Source organism: Callithrix jacchus, chromosome 6 (assembly GCF_049354715.1).
Source record: "Callithrix jacchus isolate 240 chromosome 6, calJac240_pri, whole genome shotgun sequence".
In the NCBI taxonomy this organism is placed as follows: domain Eukaryota; kingdom Metazoa; phylum Chordata; class Mammalia; order Primates; family Cebidae; genus Callithrix; species Callithrix jacchus.
The window spans coordinates 45,190,282-45,212,212 of record NC_133507.1 but is presented as its reverse complement, the minus strand read 5'-3'; the positions used below and the strand labels follow the sequence as shown (position 1 = coordinate 45,212,212).

At 34.8% G+C, this 21,931-nt stretch overlaps 1 pseudogene; it reads left to right on the top strand.

Moving 5' to 3' along the window:
• The first annotated feature begins 21,222 nt into the window (after window positions 1-21,222).
• LOC100411415 (ubiquitin-conjugating enzyme E2 variant 1-like) lies at window positions 21,223-21,648 on the top strand (annotated as a pseudogene).
• Window positions 21,649-21,931: the final 283 nt, after the last annotated feature.

The following is a 21,931-nucleotide window of genomic DNA, read 5'->3' as shown; positions in this document are numbered from 1 at the left end:
CTTATCACTCTCACTTTCATTCAGATCCAAATTTACAGTTATCTTTTTCCTGGATTATGTCAGTAGTCTCTCATTTGGCCTCCGTGCTTCTACCTTTGCCTCCTTATATTAGTCTACTGTCTACCCTGTGGCCAGAGTAATCCTTTCAAATGGTCAGATCAAGCCAGGTGGAGCGGCTTCTGCTTGCAATCCCAGGTAGTTGGGAGACCAAGGCAGGAGGATCACTTGAACCCAGGATTTATAAGCTGTAGTAAGCTATGATCACACCACTGCACTCCAGGCTGGGTGACAGCAAGACATCTTTCCTTCACCTCTCCAAAAAGTCAGATCATGTCATGTTATATTCAGAATCTTGGACTTCGCTTCTCATAGTAAGAGCCAGATCATTCCAGTGACATCCAAGCCTTTTATATGATAGGTCCTCTACTCCATTTTTTATATAGACTGAACTTAAGAAGACATTTCTTTTTCCTAATCTATATTCTTTTTTTCAAGGGAAAATTTAAAATTAAGAATAAATCTTGGTTTGGTTACTAATAAATAACATTTTAGTTACATTAATAAATTGAGATTGAATTGCCATTACATAATTTTTAGACAGGGTCTTAACATTCTGCACCTAGAATTCAGAGAATGTTTCACTGGTATAAAGGTAAGCAAAATGAAAATTGAAAAAAAGGTCCTCTTCAGTTTAATGACCTTGTTGCCATTAACAAACTTACTGAATGAGTTGGCTAGTAAGCAATAATAGAGAAAATAGAGAAAACAAGAATAGGAAAGTGTTTCCTGAAATAACTATAATAGAAAGGAGAGAGTAAAAATTAAAACTGGATGAATATGTGAGAATCAAGAAAATGCTTTTATTTTTTAAGATGTAATGAAAAGTAACCATGTTTAAATCTCATTAGCAGTGATACAAATGAGATATGAATTGAGTATACATAACAAAGAAGGGTTATTTGATGCTGTAAAACTCTTAATTTGTCAGAATAATGTAGGATTCTGAGCAATAGTGGAGTAATTGCCCTTCATTTGTGTGTGTTGGGGTAGGAAACTCTCCATAGAGGAAAACAAGAAGCTGGAGAGGATGCACATGGATGTTTGGTGGGGTTGGAGGTTTAAGCACACTTGGGAGTTAATGTCTCAATGTGCATAATGACAAGCATAGATTTTGAATTTAATTTTCTAGTTTTTTGTGTGTGTTCATCAGCACATACTGTCACTGAGTCTCTATCAGAATTTAAAAAAATTTCAGGAAATTAATTCAAATATATTGGTATTTTTCTAGGTATTGGTTGCATAATTTTAATCTCAAAGGGGAGTAGGTGGTTCAAGGTTAGAAAGCTGTCACTGAGAAGAAAGATTATGTCTTCCTTTCTCTGGCATCTCCTCCTAGAGCCTATTTTCACATTCAACATAGCACAAAAAATATAAATATTACATTATTGGGTAATGACAGTAAAATATGCCCTCATTTTCTTCTCTCTCTCCCTTTTATTTTCCTTTCTCACTTTTGTATTGAGTTCTAAAGACTGAATTCTTCTGGGGTTAAGATGATATTTTGTGTACTTTTATTTTACAATATGTATATAGGAATACAGATATAGAAGAACTAATAGTCTATAATATACATCTTATAAAAGTATATAGTGTAAATATAAATAATACCTTCATAAATATAATCAGTGTCATATTAGAGGTGTGTGTAGAATGACATCAGATTACTTTATTGAAACTGCTATTTTAAATGTTTCCAATCATTTAATCATCAACTGCAGTGGCTTATTTCAAGTAAATATTGTCCATAAGCTTTCTGACCACCAATTGCTATATTTATTTAGATCCTGGACTATGTTCTTCTGTGTCTATATATAGCCCAATATGTCTTTTGTTTCTATCCCGTGAAGAAACCGTCCTTTCCTGAAGGTTTAACTGTCATTGCTGCTTGGATGATTCCTAGCATTGTCTTTGTCGTCTTGCTCTCTTTACCATGCCTCAGATCAAAATTCAAAGCTGCCAACTGACCATATCTATAGGTAATGAAAATGCATTTCATTTTTTCTACTGGTACATTTGGGTAGAATACCTCTCAATTTATCAGTTTTTGGTATCATGAGAAGCTTGTGCCTTTCTTTTGTAAAAGTGATATATTTTAATAAGCACTTAGGAAACATTAATTTTTTCATGAAAATTTTGCCATCAGCAAACTTTGTTCCATTGCTTAATAGCCAATTTCAGAGGGCCAAATGTAATAGCGAATTTCAGGGAACAAATGTTACCGTAGGAAGTGATAGTAAATACATGTCATTATCAAGTTTTTACACTTTCAAAGAGTAAAAAGGTTAGAATTTTTGGATTTTTATTATAGAGGCCCATCACATTTGTTTTACATATAAAGAACAATAGGTATTTGAGTATAGTTTTCCATTTGTTCTTTATAACTTTTAATAAATAGCATCCTGTTCAGGATTTCCTATTTTTCATGCTCTGAGTATCATCTTATCAGAAAATTACAAACTGATAAATGGATGCTACAATTATCTCTTATACTCACTTTAGCTTTGAAGATGAGAAAGTCAGCATTTGTTGAAAATCTGAGATGACCTCTGATGATTTTATGAAAAATATGTCTGTGGCATCATCTTGCCTTTTATAGTTCCATGTACATTTGAAATAAAACAAGAAACTATTTTATGAAGAGAACACAAAGACAAGAAAACATTTTATGTTGTTTTAGGGAATGTTAAAGAGAACAACATTGTAGATGTTTTCAAGGTCTCCATTTAATCATTTAAAAAATAATGTAAAACCTAAATACAGAAAACAATTATATCTTTAAGATTATAGAGAAATATATTATGGTTTATCATGTGTTTGGTTATAATCTGTTTGCCATCCCTACCCAGGCTTTGGTATTAAATAGTATAGTTTTATATTATATACTCCCCAGAAATATAAATTAAGCAATTTCTTTTTGGAAAAATATTTATGCAACATGACGTTTGAAACTAGATCAAGGTTATTATTGATATATAGTATTTGGATGAGACATCTAATATTACTTAAAGTACCATATTATATGCTGTAGGTTAAATATACCTTGAGGCAGAAATAAAGCTTTAGAAAGACTTTATAACAGTAATAATGCCTTGAAAAAAAATATTCATAGTTTTATAGACAGCAATTTAGGTTTTTAAACCTGAAAGTAGCTAAATATATTCTCATTAATGGGAGGCTGGGACTTGGGACTAAAAGTGGTAGACAATGTCAGATGTACATATGAGAAGAAGTCTAATATGCTGGCTGAGGAATAGTTCCTGAAGAGTCAGGTCTCACTGCAGGTATTAGTTTAGTATTGAGGAGATATAGAAATGCTAAGAGATAGCTGGGCAGGTAGGCAGATTAGAAAAGCACATTACAGGAGTATTCAGTAATTAAGTGACATAGACATATGGGTATTGCTTGTCTATAGATTGTTCTTTCCAATATTGAACTTAAATTCAAGGATAGTACTTAGTTATGAAAGTGTGCACAATAGTGAGACAGAGCCCTGGTATAAAAAGACACGGAATACTGGAAAATTACATATTTAAGATAGGGCCTCCTTGGCAGTTAGCTGGGAACTGAATTATTGAAGTTAGAGTTTATTCCTATAATGTGAGGCCAAAATAAAACTGGAAATATCCATTGATTTAATAATGGATTATCTACTAAAATAATTTTTTATCTTGTAATGACACATACTAAATCTGAAGCCTGAGGCAGTGGTGAGTATAGATCAGGTATCTCTAGCTGTATACAGAGGAAAAGTATAGGGTCAGGATACCTGAAAGCTTTCTTATAGACGTTTTACTAAACCTTTAAATATTACATAACAAGAATCGGAAGAGAAAACCAAACCAGCATAAGGAAATAAACTCAATCTCATTATCTACATACTTTGAAAGAGATATAAAAGCATTACAGATTATTCTTGCCTGATTTTATTAGGCAAAATGAATTTTAATTAGCCCATGATTATGCTAAACATTTTATTTAATACATCTATTTATTTCCTTTAAAAAAGATCAGCTGTTTGTTAGATAATTTTTGGTGTATTAGATGAAATTCTTATTTGCAGTATAGTTGCAGGAACAAAAATAATGCAGGGAATAATAATGAAATCAATGACTTAGTAATTCCTGTGTCATTTATCTGCACATAGGCCACTAGTTCTTCAATTGGTTTTAGTAATTAAATGATTATGTTTATAAGGTAGTCTGTATACACAGTCATACACATACATGATGGAGACATAGCTTCTTATTAACAACAGTTTTTTTCTTAAGAGTTGGAGCTCAATTTTTTCCACTTGGGGAGGATTTAAGAATTCTGAGAAATCAGTTCATTAGTTTGATGCTATATAATTACTTCCTTTTAAAATGATAAATAAATATAAAATAAGCCTAGGAAATAAGCAAAAATAATGATCTCAAATGTGACAAAAGCAATAGATCCTGAAGCTCAAAAGACTTCAAAAGTATAATTTCAAGAGACAATGACGAAGACAAGCAGATAATGAAAATCATAAGGTTTCTCCTCCTTACATTCAGCCCCCTAAAATTGCATAGAGAGCCTCATTTCAAGAGCATAAAAGGCAAACAGTGTTTGGAAAGAAGAAAACAGTCACTGCATCAGAAGCCTTTCTGTTTCTTAATAATAAGCATACAATGTTTACATACAATACCAATATGTTATATTTGCATTCTGGTACAAAGGCAATATAATAATGTTGACGATATTACAGAAAACCTTTTCGAAGGTATTACAGAAAATTGCTTAGAAAAGGTTTTCTGTAACATCATCTCCTGAGCAAGCTTCTGGAGCATAAATGAAGAGAAGCAACTGTATTAGTGCTATCACCCTGAAAGGTGAATGGGCTGCCATTTCTAATATTGTTGCCACTAAGTTATGTAGGTGAGTGCCAAGATCCATGGGCAATGTCATTCAGTGATAGGACTATATACTGCCATAAAAATACCCATAATTATGGCACAAGGAAATCTCTACAAGATTAGGTTTCTTTCAAGACTATAATTCTTATTAAATTGGCCTGAAAAATTATAGTCCACTAAGTTCTAGATAAAGTAGTAATTATAGTCAGTAGAGTGTATAGAAAAGTGATGGCATTTTTGCTGAATATATACACAAAAAAGAACTTGTTTAATTATGTAACAGTAGAAGAAGTCATATTTGGAATTTTAATGAGAACCTTAATAGGAAACTTTGGCCTTTGGCCAAATCAGGTAAAGTCAAATCTGAAGAATAACTTTTAGAGATGAATGAAGGAGAATTTAGTCACAAGGTAGAAGAAATTGAAAACAAAAATGAGGCTCTTGTACTTTCAAATGAGGTAGGCTATATTATTTATTTATTATCCCTTCTTCCTTTATTTTGGATTAATGGCATCTATGTCTTCTCCATCAACTCAATAAGTTCAAAGAAAGCTAGGAATTACTTCTGGAGCCAGATTCATTGATTATTTCCCTAGATGGTATAGCAGTGTAAATTCTGAAGTTACATTGTAGGATAAGGAATACTGTTTGTTGCTATATCAATGTCTTAATCTATCAATTTTTTTTGCGTAATTTATTGTGGGTTTGAGTGACCCTCCAAGCAAGCTGTTCTTCATACTCAGTAATTTATGCTACTTCACTTTTTTGGCTCCACCATCTTATACAAAGCCAAGTGGTTACTACCACTTAAAAGTGACACATGCCTTACCTGCTTATGTTTCTTGATGAGTTCCATGTTCATACCTAATATATTAGAAGACAGGAAGGACAACCTTTTTTGTGAACTTGAAGGTAGAGAGGAAAACTGAGTATTAGGGAATCATTTATAGGATAGTGTTAACAATCTCCTTATTAAGGAGATGGCTGTTGCTCACACTGCTCATTTAAATGATCTTCCTTGAAAAAGAACACAATTCTAAGATTCTTCATTCATTCCCACAAATTTCTATTTAAGAGACATGGAAACTCTGACTTCCCACAGAATATATATAACACAAACTACTTATTTTCAAAATCTGAAATTAGAAAAAGATCAAAGTAAAAATACAGAAAGTCACCAAAAAGATTGCTTGCTATTTTGGAAATAGACAGGAAATAGAGGATTATTATAATTTAAAGAATCAGTTAATACATACAACATTGTTCTTTAGATACTATATTAATATTATATACAAGATTGTGATAAAGTAATAAAGAAGCCAAAAATTCTCAGCAGCTTCACAGAAGAAAATTTGATTTCTAAGTTATATAGCTGGGAAAAACCTAAATGTATATAGTTTAGGAGAAACAAAAGTAATAAGAGATTTGTAAAAACATGAGATTACAGGCTTAGTTCTTCCCTTTCTGACGTATTTACTAATAATAAACAGTTTTTGTTTTACTTGGCAAAAATAATTTGCAAATTTGATTTCTCAATATGAAAGTTTAGGCATACTTGATAAATTTTAGAATTATTTATTTGTCTAGTCAACAAATTTTAAGACATTGAAAACTAACATTTTCTATTGATGTTTTATTTCTGTTTTAATAAGCAGTCTTTAAATATTAATCATTGCAGCACAAATATTGGTATTGTGGGTATTGGTATAGATACAAGTATTGACTTTTGTTGCAGTAAACATAGAGATTTATCAACTCAAAGATAAGGTCAATATTTTCCTTGAGAGACAACATATCTAGATGTTCAACAAAATATAAAGCCAATATTGCATTAATACCTATATTTTGAATACCTATCCGAAAAATCTCAACATTTCTTTGTTGTTGAATTTCATGATCCTTGACAAGTGTGCAATTCTAAATAGGGCTTGAAGCTAAGAACAGAACAAACATCAGTGAACACTTCAAAAGTATATTGGCCTGTATTTTGTAACAGTCACTTTTGCAAAGTGGCATTTTCTTTGAAATGTGTGAATTTTAAAAAGTGTGTGATTAATGTATAATTTACTTTATAATTAACAAATAACAAATTTGTTTGGTTTAATTAACTAAACAAGTAACTGATTTATTTAGTTAATACCATCACACTCAAGTACATTTTAACACCTACAATGCATATATAACAGACCTAGAACTCAGACTGTACAGCACTCCTTGATTCTGATTGCCATTTTCTTTTCACTTAGTAGGTATTTCTTTGCAAATTGTTCATCAGCATTTTAACTATTGTCCTCATAATCTTACTGTGTTGTTTTTTGTCTTAGGCACAAAGGTTTTATTAGTACAAGAGATACCTGTTATATATAGACTAAATAGTATTGATTTCAGAAACAAACTTTCTAGAAAGGACTTGTAATTATCAAAACAAAACTAAGTAACTTCCACCAAATGTGCCTCCCTGTCAATTTTCTATCACTGGTTTATCTACCTTCCACATCACCTGAGCCATTCATTGTAAAGTTCATTGACTTTTCTCTCTCCTAATCCTCTATTTTTATTTCACGAGGAATGTCTGAGCCCATGTAATTAACTTTATCCTCCTCCTCTGTCATTAATATAGTCAATGACTTATTTTTTTATAGCTTATGTTATTTTATTGTAAATTATTGGTAAACAATTTAGAAACTGTCTTTTCCTTTTTCCTTTAAAAATCCTCTTGTAACTGCTGCTAATGGAGTATATATTCATGGCAAAATTGCATCCATGTTTCTGGGTTGCAATCCTCAAGCTTGAAGGATTGTAAATAAACTTCTTACATGTATTAACTGTGCCTCAGCTTCTTCGTTTTAGGTTGGCATGTCTGATATAAGTCAGCTGGATTCAAAGTGACTTGACCGGACCACCTGGTGTTTCCCTCTGAAAGGAGACTTTGTACCAGCACAAACTCTGTCTTCAGAAAGCCCACTGGGTGTTTCAAGTGAGTTTTCCTGAATTCACTCTTTAGTGAAAGGTCTAGACTTTACTTGGGCTTTTATTTCCTTTTATTTTTTCCAATTTTTACTTGGGTTTAGTGGGTAAATGTGCAGATTTGTTGTATGGGTAAACTGTGACACTGATATTTAGTGTAGGAATGATCTCGTCACCTAGGTAGTGAGAATTGTTTTTCTACCCTTGCCCCCATCCTATCCTCCCCTCATCTAGTAATCCCCATGTCTACTGTTCCTATCTTTATGTCCATGCATACTCAGTGTTCAGCTTCCACTTACAATCATGCAATATTTGTTTTTTTTGTTCTGTGTTGGTTTGCTTAGGATAATGACCTCCAGTTACATCCACATTGCTGTAAAGAACATGATTTCATTATTTTTATGATACTATAGTATTCCATGGTATATATATATATATATATATATATACTACATTTTTATCTTCTCCACTATTTTTAATAGTACTATGATGAATATTTGGGTGTAAGTGTCTTTTTGACAGAACAATTTATTTTCCATTGACTATGTACACAGGAGTGTAATTGCTGGGTCAAATGGTAGTTCTCTTTTTAGTTCTTTGAGAAATCTCCAAACTGCTTTCCACAGTGACTAAACTTATTTGCATTCCCACCAGCAGTGTATCAGCATTCCCTATTCTCTGCAACCCTGCCAACATCTGTTACTTTTTGTCTTTTTACTGATAACCATTCTGACTGGTGTGAGATGATGTTTCATTGTGGTTTGATTTGCATCTTTCTGATGATTAGTGATGGCCTATTTTTCTTTCATTTGTTGGCCAGTTGTATGATCTACTTTTGAGAGGTGTGAGTTCATGTTCTTTTCCCACATATTAATGGGGTTAATTGTTTTACCTTGTTGATTTTTTTAAGTTTCTTACAGATTCTGGATATTAGAACTTTGTTGGATGCATAGTTTGCAAATATGTTCTCTCATTTTGTAGATTGCCTATTTATTCTGTTGATAATTATTTTGCTGTACAGAAGCTTTTTAAATTTATGCATCATGTTCCATTATTGGAATGCCAAACTTGGGGGAATTCTTTATATCCTACTGCTCAAGGCCATTGCCAAAGTCTGATTTTTCACAAAAAAATTTGCAACCTTTGGCATAAATTGGTTAATTTAGTCCCACTCATCAATTTCTGGCTTTGCTGCAATTGCTTTTGGGGACTTAGTCATAAATTCTTTGCCAAAGCTGACGTTTAGAATGGTGTTTCCTATTTTTTTTTGCAGAATTTTCATAGTTTTGTGCCTTATATGTAACTCTTTAATCCATCTTGAATTCATTTTTGTATGTCATGAAAGGTAGTGTTCAGTTATATCCTTCTGTATATGGTGAGCCAGTTATCCCAGAAACATTTATTGACTGGGGAGTCCTTTCCTTAATGCTTATTTTTGTTGACTTTGTTGAAGTTCAGATTACAGGTGTGTGGCTTTATTTCTGGAATCTGTATACTGTTTCATTAGTCTATGTGTGTTTTTGTAGCACTACTATGCTGTTTTGGTTACTATAACCTGACAGTATATTTTGAAGTCAGGTAGTGTTATACCTCCAGCTTTATTCTTTCTGCTTAGGATTTCTTGTGCTATTTGGGCTCTTTTTGGTTCCATATGAATTTCGGAATATTTTTTCTAATATTATAAAAAATGATATTGGTAATTGGTAGAAATAGTATTATATCTGTAGATTGCTTTGGACAGTACAGACATTTTAATGATACTGATTCTTCCAATCTGTGAGCATGAAATGTTTTTCCATTTGTTTGTATCATCTGTGGTTTCTTTCGGTAGTCTTTGAAGCTCTTCTTGTAGAGTTCTTTTGCTTCCTTGTTTGCATATATTTCAAGGACATTTATTTATTTATTTTGATGGCTATTGTAAATGGGACAGCACTCTTGATTTGGCTCTCAGCTTTAATGTTATTGGTATATAGAAATGCTACTGGTTTTTATACATTGATTTTGTATCCAGAAGCTTTACTCAGGTCATTTATCAGGTGCAGGAGCTTTTGGTGGAAACTTTAGGGTTTTATAATTATTTTTTTTTCTTTCCAACTTTTATTTTAGGTTTGGGGGGTCATAGGTAGGTTTGTTACCTGGATAAATTGCATGTTGCAGGGATTTGGAGCATAGACTGTTTTGTCAGCCATGTAGTGAGCATAGTACCCAATAAATAGCTTTTCAACCCTCACCCTCTCTCAGCTTTCCACCCTCAAGTAGGCCCCAGTCTCTATTGTTTCCTTCTTTGTGTCCATGTGTACTCAGTGTTTATCTCCCTCTTGCAAGTAAGAATATAAGATATTTAGTTTTCTGTTCCTGCATTAAAGGGCTTAGGATAATAGCCTCCAACTCCAGCCATTTTACTGCAAAGGACATGGTTTATTTTATTATGGCTGTGTAGTATTCCATGGTATATATGTACCACATTTTCTTTATTCAGTCCACTATTAATGGACATCCAGGTTTATTTCATGTCTTTGCTGTTGTGTAGGAGGAAGGACTCTTCCCTATCTCATTCTATGAGGCCAGTATCATCTGATCCCAAAGCTGGCAGAAACACAACAATAACAGCAACAACAAAAACTTCAGGCCAGTATCCCCCATGGGTAGAGATGAAAAAAGTCCTTAACAAAGTAGGAGCAAACCAAATCCAGCAGCATATCAAAAGCAAATCTACCTTGATCAAGTAGGCTTTATTACTTGGATCCAAGGTTGGTTCAGTACAAGCAAATCAATAATTATGTTTTTACCACATAAACAGAACTAAAAACAGAAGCCACATGATCATCTCAATAGATGCAGAAAAGGCCTTCAATAAAATTCAACATAGTCTCAAATTTTTCGGGTTTTCTAGTTATAGAATCATATTGTCTGTGAAGATAGAGAGCTTTACTTCTCCTTTTCCTATTTGGATGCCTTTTATTCCTCTTGCCTGATTGCTCTGGCTAGAAAGTCCAATACTGTGTTGAATAGGAGTGATGAGAGTGAGCTTCCTTATCTTGTTCCAGTTATTAAGGGGAATGCTTCCATATTTTGCCCATTAAATATGCTCTTGGCTGCAGTTTGTCATAGATAGCTCTTATAATTTTGAGGTATGTTTCTTTGATGTCTAGTTTGTTTAGAAGTTTTATCATTAAACAATGTTGGATTTTATCAAAAGCTTTTTCTGCACCTATTGAGATGATTATCTAGTTTTTGTTTTTAATTCTGTTTATGTGGTGAGTCACATTTATTGATTAGTATATGTTAAATGAGCCCTGCATCTCAGGAATAAAATCTATTTGATTGTGGTAAGTTTACTTTTTTATGTGCTGCTAGATTTGATTTGCTAATACTTTGTTGAGGATTTTTGTACCTATGTTCACCAGTCCTGTTGGCTTATAGTTTTCTTTCTTTGTGGTGTCTTTACAATAGCTATTTTAATTAAAAAAAATCCAGAATTGGAAACCAGTGTCAGAAACCAGACAAGGAAGGCCGGGTGTAGTGGCTCATGCCTGTAATCCCAGCACTTTGGCAGGCTGAGGCAGGTGGATCACTTGAGGCCAGGAGTTTGAGACCAGCCTGGCTAGCAAAGTGAAACAATGGTTCTACTAAAAATACAAAAATATAGCTGAATGTGGTGATACATGACTGCAGTCTCAGCTTTTCTGAGGTTGAGGCATGAGAATCACTTGAACCTTGGAGGTGGAGGTTGCAATGAACTAAGCACTGCAACCTGAGCAAAAGAATAAGACTCTGTCTCAAAAAAAAAAAAAAAAAAACCACAAGGAAACTAAAACTAAAATTAATAGGGACTAAAGATAAAGATAGGACTTGGAAAATGAACATAAGCCAATGATGGTCTTTAAAAAATTTTAATAAATATTTTATGTATTTATTATACATTAAGTTCTGGATACATGTGCAGAACATGCAGTTGTGTTACATAGGTATACACATGCCAAGGTGGTTTGCTGCATCCATCCCCCACCATCTACATTAGGTATTTCTCCTAATGTTAGCCCTCTCCAATCTCCCCACTTCCTGCTTTCCCTCTCTTAGCCCCCACCACTGATGAGCCTTGGTGTGTGATGTTCCCTTACCTGTGTCCATGTGTCTCATTGTTCAATACTCACTTTGTGTGAGAGCATGCAATGTTTTATTTTCTGTTCTTGTGTCAGTTTGCTGAGAATGATGGTTTTAAACTTTATCCATGTTCCTGCAAAAGACATGAATTCATCCTTTTTTATGGCTGCATAGTATTCCATAGTGTATATATACCGCATTTTCTTTATCCAGTTTATCTTTGATGGGCATTTGGGTTGGTTCCAAGTCTTTGCTATTGTAAACAGAGCTGCAGTGAGCATACATGTGCATGTGATTTTATAATAGAACAGTTTATAATCCTTTGGATATATACTCAGTAATGGGATTTCTATTTCTAGATCCTTGAGGTATCACCACATTGTGTTTCATAATGATTGCACTAATTTACACTCCCACCAACAGTGTAAACGTGTTCCTTTTTCTCCATATCCTCTCCAGCATCTGTCGTCTCCTGATTTTTTAATGATTGAAATTCTGACTGGCATGAGATGGTATCTCAATGTGGTTTTAATTTGCATTTCTGTAATGACCAATGATGATGAGCTTTTTTTCTTATGTTTATTGACTGCATAAATGTCTTCCTTTGAAAAATATCTGTTCATATCCTTTGCCCACTTTTTGATAGGGTTGTTTTTTTTTCTTGTAAATTTGTAATTACCTTTGAAAAGTACACTGCCGAAATGGTCCATAGAATAAAGTTCTGCGAGAGAAGTTTTTTCATCTACAACTGAGATAAAGAACATGCTAAGTGAAGAGACTGCTCAAAAAGGCTTCTAAAGTAAGTAGATCTGCTTGTTCAGAAAAGTCTATTCCAGTTAGTTTCTTGAAAATTACTTTAAACTACTTGCCATGGAAACTGGACCAGTAATCTTGCAGATTAAGCTTCTACAGAAAACCCACAAAAACCCATATCTGAATCACATTGAACATGAATATTGCCTGGAAGAAAAACCTTAACCCTCTAAACTGGACATACATTGATTATGTGATTTGACTATGTGTCCCCACCCAAATCTCACCTCAAATTGTCATTCCCATGTGTCAACTGAGGAACCTGGTAGGAGGTGATTGGATCTCAGAAGTGGATTTCTTCCTTGCTGTTCTAATGATAGTGAGTGAGTTCTCATGAGATCTGCTTGTTTGAAACGTGTCTGGTGCTTCCCACTTCTCTATCTCTCCTCTGCCACCATGTGAAGAAGGTGCTTATTTCTTGTTCACCTTCCATCATGACTCTAACTTTCCCAAGACCTCCCCAGTCTTGCAGAACTGTGAGTCAGCTAAACCTTTTTTCTTTATAAGTTACCCAGTCTCAGGTAGTATCTGTAGAGTACTGTGAGAATGATCTAATTCAGGAAATTGGTACAAGGTAGTGGGGTATTGCTATAAAATACCTGAGAATGTAGAAGTAACTTTGGAACAGGGTAACCAGCAGGGGTTGAAACAGTTTGGAAGGCTCCAAAACCAGAAAGATATGGGAACATTTGGAAGTTCCAAGAGACTTGTGGAACAGTTTTTACCAAAATGCGGATAGTGATATGGACAGTGAAATCCAAGCTAAGGTGGTCTCGGAGATGAGAAACTTATTGGGAAGTAGAGTAAAGGTCACTCATGATTTGCTTTAGCAAAAAGACTGCCAGCATTTTGCCCCTGCTCTGGGGATCTGTAGAACTTTGAACTTGAGAGAGATGATTTAGGGTATCTAATGACAGAAGTTTCTAAGCAGCAAAGCATTCAAGAGATGACCTGGGTTATTCTGAAAGCATTCTGTTATACACATTCACAATGAGATGATTCAAAATCGGAACTTATGTTTAAAAGGGAAACAATGTATAAAGGTTTAGAAAATTTGCAGCCTGAGCTGGGCGTGTTGGCTCACACCTGTAATCCCAGCACTTTGGGAGGCCAAGGCAGGTGGATCATGAGGTCAAGACATAGAGACCATCCTGGTCAAAATGGTGAAACCCCATCTCTACTAAAAAAAATACTGGGCCTGGTGGCACATGCCTGTAATCCCAGCTACTCAGGAGACTGAGGAAGGAGAAGTGCCTGAACCCAGGAGATGGAGGTTGCAGTGAGCTGAGATTGCGACATTGCAGTCTAGCCTGGGTAACAAGAGCAACACTCCATCTCAAAAAAAAAAAAAAAAAAAAAAGGAAAAAAGAAAATTTGCAGCCTGACCATTTGGTCTAAGAGAAAACCCCATTTTCTGAGGAGAAATTCAGGCTGGCTGTTGAAATTTGCATGAATAATGAGGAGCTGAATGTTAATAGCCAGGACAGTAGAGAAATGTCTCCAGGGCATGCCAGAGATCTTCATGGCAGCTTCACAGATCACTAGGCCCAGATGCCTAGTGGAAAAAATGTCTATGTGGGCCAGGCCCAGGGCCCCACTGCTCTCTGCAGCTTCAGAATATGATTCCCTAAGTCCTGGCTGCTCCAGCTTCAGCTGTGGCTAAAAGGGACCAAGTTACATGTTGGGCCATTGCTTCACAGGTCACAAGCCCCAAGCCTTGATGGCCTTCCAGGTGGTGGTGGGCCTACAGGTAAGAAGAATACAACAGTTGAGCTTTGAGTGACTCTGCCTAGGATTCAGAAGATGTATGGGAACTCCTGGATGTCTAGGTAGAAGTTTTCTGCAGGCGTGGAGCCCTCATGGAGAACCTCTGCTAGTGCAGTGCAGCAGGGAAATGTGGGATTGGAGACCCTATACAGAATCCTCACTGGAATACTGCCTAGTGGAGCTATGAGAAGAGGACCACCATCCTTCAAACCCCAGAATAGTAGATCCACTGACAGCCTGGAAAAGCCACAAGCATTCAATGCCAGGCCACAAATGCAGCCATGGTTACTGTACCCTACAGAGCCATAAAGACAGAGCTGCCTAAGACTGTGTGAACCCATTGCTTGAGTCAATGTGCCCTGTATGTCAGACATGAAGTCATAGGACATGATTTTGGAGCTTTAAGATTTAATGAGTGCCCTGCTGTGTTTTAGACTTGCATGGGGACTGTGGCCCCTTTGTTTTGGCCAATTTCTTCCATTTGGAATCAGAACATTTCCCCAATGCTTGTACCTTCATTGTATATTGGAAAACTACCTTATTTTTGATTTTACAGGTTCATAAACAGACTCAGATGAAACTGGGCTTGGACTTTTGCATTAATGGTAGAATGAATGAAAATTTTGGGAACTGTTGGTAGGGAATGATTGTTTTAAAAATGTGAAATGACATGAAATTTGGGAGGGGTCCAGAGATGGAATGTTATGGCTTGGCTCTGTGTCCTCACCCAAATCTCATCTCAAATTGTAATTCCCATGTGTTGAGGGATGGCTGTAATGGGAGGTAATTGGCTCATGGAATTAGATTTCTTCCTTGCTGTTTTAAAGATAGTGAGTGAGTCTTATGAGATCTGGTTGTTTGAAAAGTATCTGGTGCTTCCCCCATCTCTCTCCTGCCACGTTGTGAAGAAGGTACTTACTTCTTGTTCACCTTCTACCATGACTAAATATCCCAAGATCTTCCTGGCCATAAAGAACTGTAAGTCAATTAAACCTCCTTTCTTTATAAATTACTTCATCTCAGGTACTATCTTTATAGCAGCCTGAAAATGGAAAAATAAAATTGGTCATCCTATACTTAATGGCAAATATAAAAGTTTTCATACATATGAGACCCAAAAGATAAAGGCCACTTTATCTCTCTTTACATAATCTTCTGTTGACCTTCAGTCATTCATTTGGCAACTTAAAGCATGCTAAATATTCATATATATATATATATATATATATATATATATATATATATATATCCATCTCCCTGGAGAGTATTCACTCATCTGTCTATTTCTAACTTAAAAAAATGTGTACTCATTGCCTAATATGGTTCATTCTTATGCTGTTTTGGTGTCTCTGGGTTTATTATGAGAAATTTGGCAAACAGACCCTTCCTTCTGAGGTGTATATAGAAATATACATTAATGAAGCAATTATACAAGAAATACCTATTGACAAAATGTGGTTAAATGAAATAGACATAAAGGTTTTTAGAGCTTATAACACAGCAAATTAGCCTCGGCTTAACTGAAAAACTGGTAGTGGGACTGACATCTGGAAAACTATTATAACTTAAGTAGGGAAAGAGGTGAGCTAGGAAGGAGCATCCCAGAGGAAGCACTGTATTACTTAAGAGCCTGAGGTATACAGAAGCATAGCTAATTAGTGGAATTGAAAGAGGGACCCTTGGCTGGAGCAAAGTGAATGAGGAAATAATAATCTGAGATGACACTGAAGAAGCAGACAGGGAAAAAGAAATTCATCTGTGATGTCCTTTTAGCTTATGTCACATGTTTTTCTTTTTCTCTATTCAAAAAGCAAAGTAATTCAATCTAGAGAGTAATATAATCAGTTTTTCATCTAAAGAAAAGCTTATCCTGTAGAGAATGTATGAAATTATACAAGAAATACCTATTGACAAAATGTGGTTAAATGAAATAGACATAAAGGTTTTTAGAGCTTATAACACAGCAAATTAGGCAAGAGTGTATGAAAAGCTAAAGTAGAAAGTGATTTCTAGACCATGCCGGACATGACAATAAATGGGACTCGTGGTGATGGAGTCAGAGACAAGTTGATGGGTTGCAGGAATATTTAGGAAAAAAAGTTCATATGATTTGTGGATGACTGAAATGGAAGATGAAGGAGAGCGATGTATTTAAATATGATTCCCTAGCTTTTGGCCTGAAGAGATGGTCGACTAATTTAGAAAGAATGAGGATGAGGACAATTTTTGATATGTGGAATTTGAGATTTTTTTAAGAAAAGTGTTGGCGGAAGTTTGATAGATACGTTGTTACTTAAGGAACATTTCCAGATTGGGAATAAATATGTGTATATTAAAATAAGCAAAATGAAAAGAGAATGGGAAGAGGAACCTAAAATCAAATCTTGAAAAATTAAAACATTTAAAAGTTAGGTGAAGAAGATGGGCTGGTGAAATAAATTGAAGAGTAGACCAAAACAGAACAATTTTCCATTGGATTTAACAACATGAAATTCATTGTTAGACTTAGAGTGACTTGTTGTGATGGCATAGTGGCAGGGGATGCATGGAAATGAGTTGAAAGAGTAAATAAAATGTGGACAAAGAAGACAGACTATAAATAACTCTGAGAAAGTCAGAAATGTACATATTGGAGAGATGAAAGCATTTGCAAATTATAGATGTTCAATAAATATTACCACATAATTTCTTTTTTTTTGAGACGGAGTTTCACTCTTGTTACCCAGGCTGGAGTGCAATGGCGCGATCTCGGCTCACCGCAACCTCCGCCTCCTGGGTTCAGGCAATTCTTCTGCCTCAGCCTCCTGAGTAGCTGGGATTACAGGCACGCGCCACCATGCCCAGCTAATTTTTTGTATTTTTAGTAGAGAGGGGGTTTCACCATTTTGACCAGGATGGTTTTGATCTCTTGACCTTGTGATCCACCCGCCTCGGCCTCCCAAAGTGCTGGGATTACAGACTTGAGCCACTGCACCCTGCCTTACTACATAATTGCTTTTAAATGATTAATATTGAAAGTGATTACTGTTGAATTCTTGCTATTAGGGCTTTCATTCAATCCTTCTCAATCATCTTGTGAGATGATTGATATTGTTCTAATTTTTCATATATGAAAACTGAGATTCAGAAACGTTATGCAGTGGCTCAGGTTCACACAGCTAAAATGTAGTGGATCAGGAACCAAGCCTCCCGTCAGAGTCTGTTCTTTCTTAGAAAATGTCAACTTATTTGATGACAATAGCCTATTTCCTATAGCTGGAGGAAGTACTAGGAATGTTCTTTTTGGATTTAACTTTCTCTTCCCTTTCACAGTCAGGTGAACTCAACAGGCAGTAATTGCTAAGAATTAGGATGACACCAAAGGTTTCATAAATATTGGTTCATTCTATGTGAAATATTTTGATGCAGTAGAAGAATGTCTTCTAACTCTATTGGTATGATGTATCTTCGAGAACCTACGCATAGAGGTGCTCTTTTCACCTAAAATAGAAGGAAAGACCCAATCTGAACAGAAGTGTAATAAAAGGAAAGACCCAATCTGATCCTAAGTTTTGAGTACCTGTTGCTCTTTTCTTCCAGTGGTATGTGTGGACTCTTAGAGGGGCAAGACTGTGAACATCTCCTCTCTATAGAGATTTTCATTTCTTCTTCTTATTGTCTGAAGGATGATGGAATTTGGAAATAAAATACTTTTGTGGTGTTTAACTAGGTAGTTTGCATATTTGTGTGTTCCTCATTTTGAGATAAAAGCAAAAGCAACCAAAAATGAACCCCAATATTAAGGCAGAAAATATTTCAACCTCAGTCCAGAATTCATTTACCATGAAGGGAAAATTCTCATAGGGTTATGTAGGCAAAATGAAAAATTTTCCATTTTCAGTTGCCATTCTTTGTTACACTGCCGTGCACTGCAGTGGCTGCTTTGGGACTAGAAGCTACAAAGTTTTGCACTTTTCAAAAGATAAAATACAGCTGACATCATAATACATCAACCACTGTTAAAAATTGTAACTTTAATTAATTGTCATTCTTTTGTACAACTTCAGTATGTTTGAGTTGTAATCCGTGGTGAGCTTGGTGAGGGAATAGCACATACATAATTTACTTTTACTAATGCAGATATCTTTGATTTTCTTCTTCCTTATCATTAGGTTCTTAATACACTGTGCATGTACCTTTTGAAGTAACTGCTATTCTAATGTCAAGAGAATTCTTTCTGTTCTCAGGGATCCACTAAAATAGTGCTCATTCTTTTTTTTAAATTATATAATAGTTCCCATTTGTTACAAACCGTGGGTGAATGCATTCTGCACTTGCAGTAAAAAATTTCAGAGAAGCCTCTTTTTTCTAGTTTACATTTAATTTTTTCCTATGCAAACATCAAGTTTCTAGCCCTATCACTAAAATATATAAGGATTTACTGCATGTAAAAAAGACAGTGGCATTGTGCCATAATATTAATTATCTTAATTGAGTGAAACATATAAAGAACAGTAACAGAGTATTTATTTATAAATGATCCTTAAAAATGAATCAAGTTAAAGATATTTTTGTCTGGGTAAAAATGGACAGTGGTAAAAATAAGCAAAGAAAAGTAGATTTTACTTTTTTTGGTCTTTGTGAGTACAAATATCTGGAACTGAAATAAATTAAAGCTACATACTGCTTTTTTCTTCCCTTCCCTTTTCTCAAAAGATAAAGAATGCTTCAAAGAGTACTTTCCCTTTACTATAGCAATAAACGTTATTATGTGCTGTATATTCTATGTCTTTACATCTCAATAAAAGATTAGATAATATGTATTACATTAAAATAGGTTTTCCCTTTAAAATTTTTACCTAGTGTAAATTAATGTATCATTGCAATAAAAATAATATGACAAATATTTCTTCTCAGGGTCATATTGTCTAAAGTCTCAGAAATTTGGTTAAGTAGAAGATTTCAGTCTTATTTACAGCAGCTGTGGCTTTTGCAATCAACTATGACAGCAAATACTTTTAAGAAAGGAAAAAAATGAAAACAGAGATCCTGAACAGTGCTCTGGTCTCTTTCATCCTGCATTACTGCCATCACATTGTTCCTGGGTTTAGAATGTTGACTTCCTCCATAACTGTGACTTCCTGGGCAGCCAATCCTCTGCCATTATGGCTGTTTTCCTGACCAGAGCTGCTAGTGTCACTATGGCTGCTCCACAAACCAGCTTTTCTGTGTCTTAAGAGAGCAGAGTTTATTTTTTGGGGTCAGTCCCAGAAACCTGACATCTATGTAGTTAATAAGTTTTTTGTTTTGTTTGTTTGTAGCTCCCAAGGAGTAGGCAGATTTTTAAATTTGAATCTTTTTATTCATCAATAAATTCAGATCAGATACTGGGGGTTGTGACCAAAGTGTTATTTAAGCCACAAAATACAGTTTAAATTTCAAAGAATTTCTTGTCAAATTTGAAATTTAAGAATCTATATATATTGAACTGCTTCAATCCCAGGCATGTTTCTTCTTCTTTTTTTTTTAATCTTCCTAAAGTGCCATTTTACCCTATTCATAGTTCAAACAGCCTTTATCAGTTGTTTTTAATTTGAAAGTCTTAATCCTAGTGTCTTTACCTTCCCTCTGAAAATATCCTTTATAATTTATTCTATACATTCTACAATCCACCCCACAAATATTTTATCTTCTGCATATTTCTTTGAATTATTGAGGTTGAAATGCATTTTGGATTTCCTTCTGGCTGCAATTATTACTATATTCAAAGCTCCATGCCAATGTAGGAAAGAATGAAATACAGAGAATGCTCTCAAAGGGCAAGTTGCTGTTAAAAGGTATAAAATAAAAATTAAATAATTAATCATTTATAATTACTTCTGTGTTCTATTTTTCAAAGAAAGTCTCAGCTAATTTCAAGACATTTTTATCATATATATTCTTAGATCATGATTAATATAATTAAAAATCAACAACAAAAATGCTAAATTCATTTGATTAGACATTTGTGAATATACTCCTAAATGACTCATGGAATATTATGTGCCATGGTCTGAATGTTTGTGTCTCCCAAAATTCGTATGTTTAAATTCTAACCCATGAGATGTAAAATTATGAGATAGGCCTTTTGGAGGTGACTAGATCATTAAGGTGGAGCTGTTCTCAATGGGATTAGTACTCTTATAAAAGAGGCTTAAAGAGATTTCTTGCCCCTTCCACCATGTGAGGACAGAATGAGAAGGAGGTATCTATTAACCAGAAAGTTGCTCCTCACTAGGCACTGAATCTGCCAGCACCTGGTACTTGAATTTCCCAGCCCTCAGAACAAACACACATATTTTTGTTATTTATAAGCTATCTAGTCTGATATTTTGGTATATCTCAAATGTACTAAGACATCACTAATGGACTAAGGCAATGAGAAAGTCAATATGGACACGAGAGTATTGAGCAATAAACAAATCCTATATAAAATTTCTACAGAAAAAACTTAGTGTATTAGTACTAAGCCTAAGCATTAATTAAACAAAAATGTACAGCCTTAAATTTATTAAAGGCAGAATTAATGAAAACTAAACAAGACATGCATTCAATTTAAGAGGCTAGAAAAAGGAAAACTAAGGCACGTATAGGTAAAGAAATAGTAAAGTGACACAAGATGGCATCCACCCTGGGCTTGGGAGTAAAAGTCCCTAGCAGTTTCTGACTGTTGGAAGAACTCGAAGAAGGCCAGAAAGGAGAAGGAGATGGCACAGTTAGCTGGGGTCTAGAGGATGATGAAGATGGACAGGGATTATAATTGGGCCTCCAAGAACAATTTATGAAAACTGAATATACAGCCTTAAAATAGAATGTGGATTAAATACCCAAAAGCACCTCCCTTGGTAAGATTTGTAACAAAATTAATATGAATAGAGTCAATAGTTCTAATGGAGTGGTGGACCCAAGAGCCATATCAGTGCTAGCAAAATGGCAGAATTAATATAGCATCAATGTTGTCCTGTAAGAGCCTCGGCACCTAATGATGTCTAAAGAAAATATGAAACTCCCTCAGCTGCCTGAAGGACAATGTTACAGCAATTAATCAAAAAGAAAAACCACAGGCCCTTTCCTTCCCTTCCCCCTCCATTTGATTTAAGCAGTCTTCATTTTCCACTGTAGTACATTTTCTAGATAGATCTCATAGACCTCAAAGTACTGGAAAGGAAACTCCCATTCAAAGGAAATTTATCTGAATATACTGTAAATTATACTAATTCTTTGTCCATTTGAAATAAGTTGTGCTATGACAAATCATCCTGTCAAGTGTAACCACGGCCCATGTAGTTGAAATTCTGGGATCAAGATAGTCCATTTAAATTGATTCT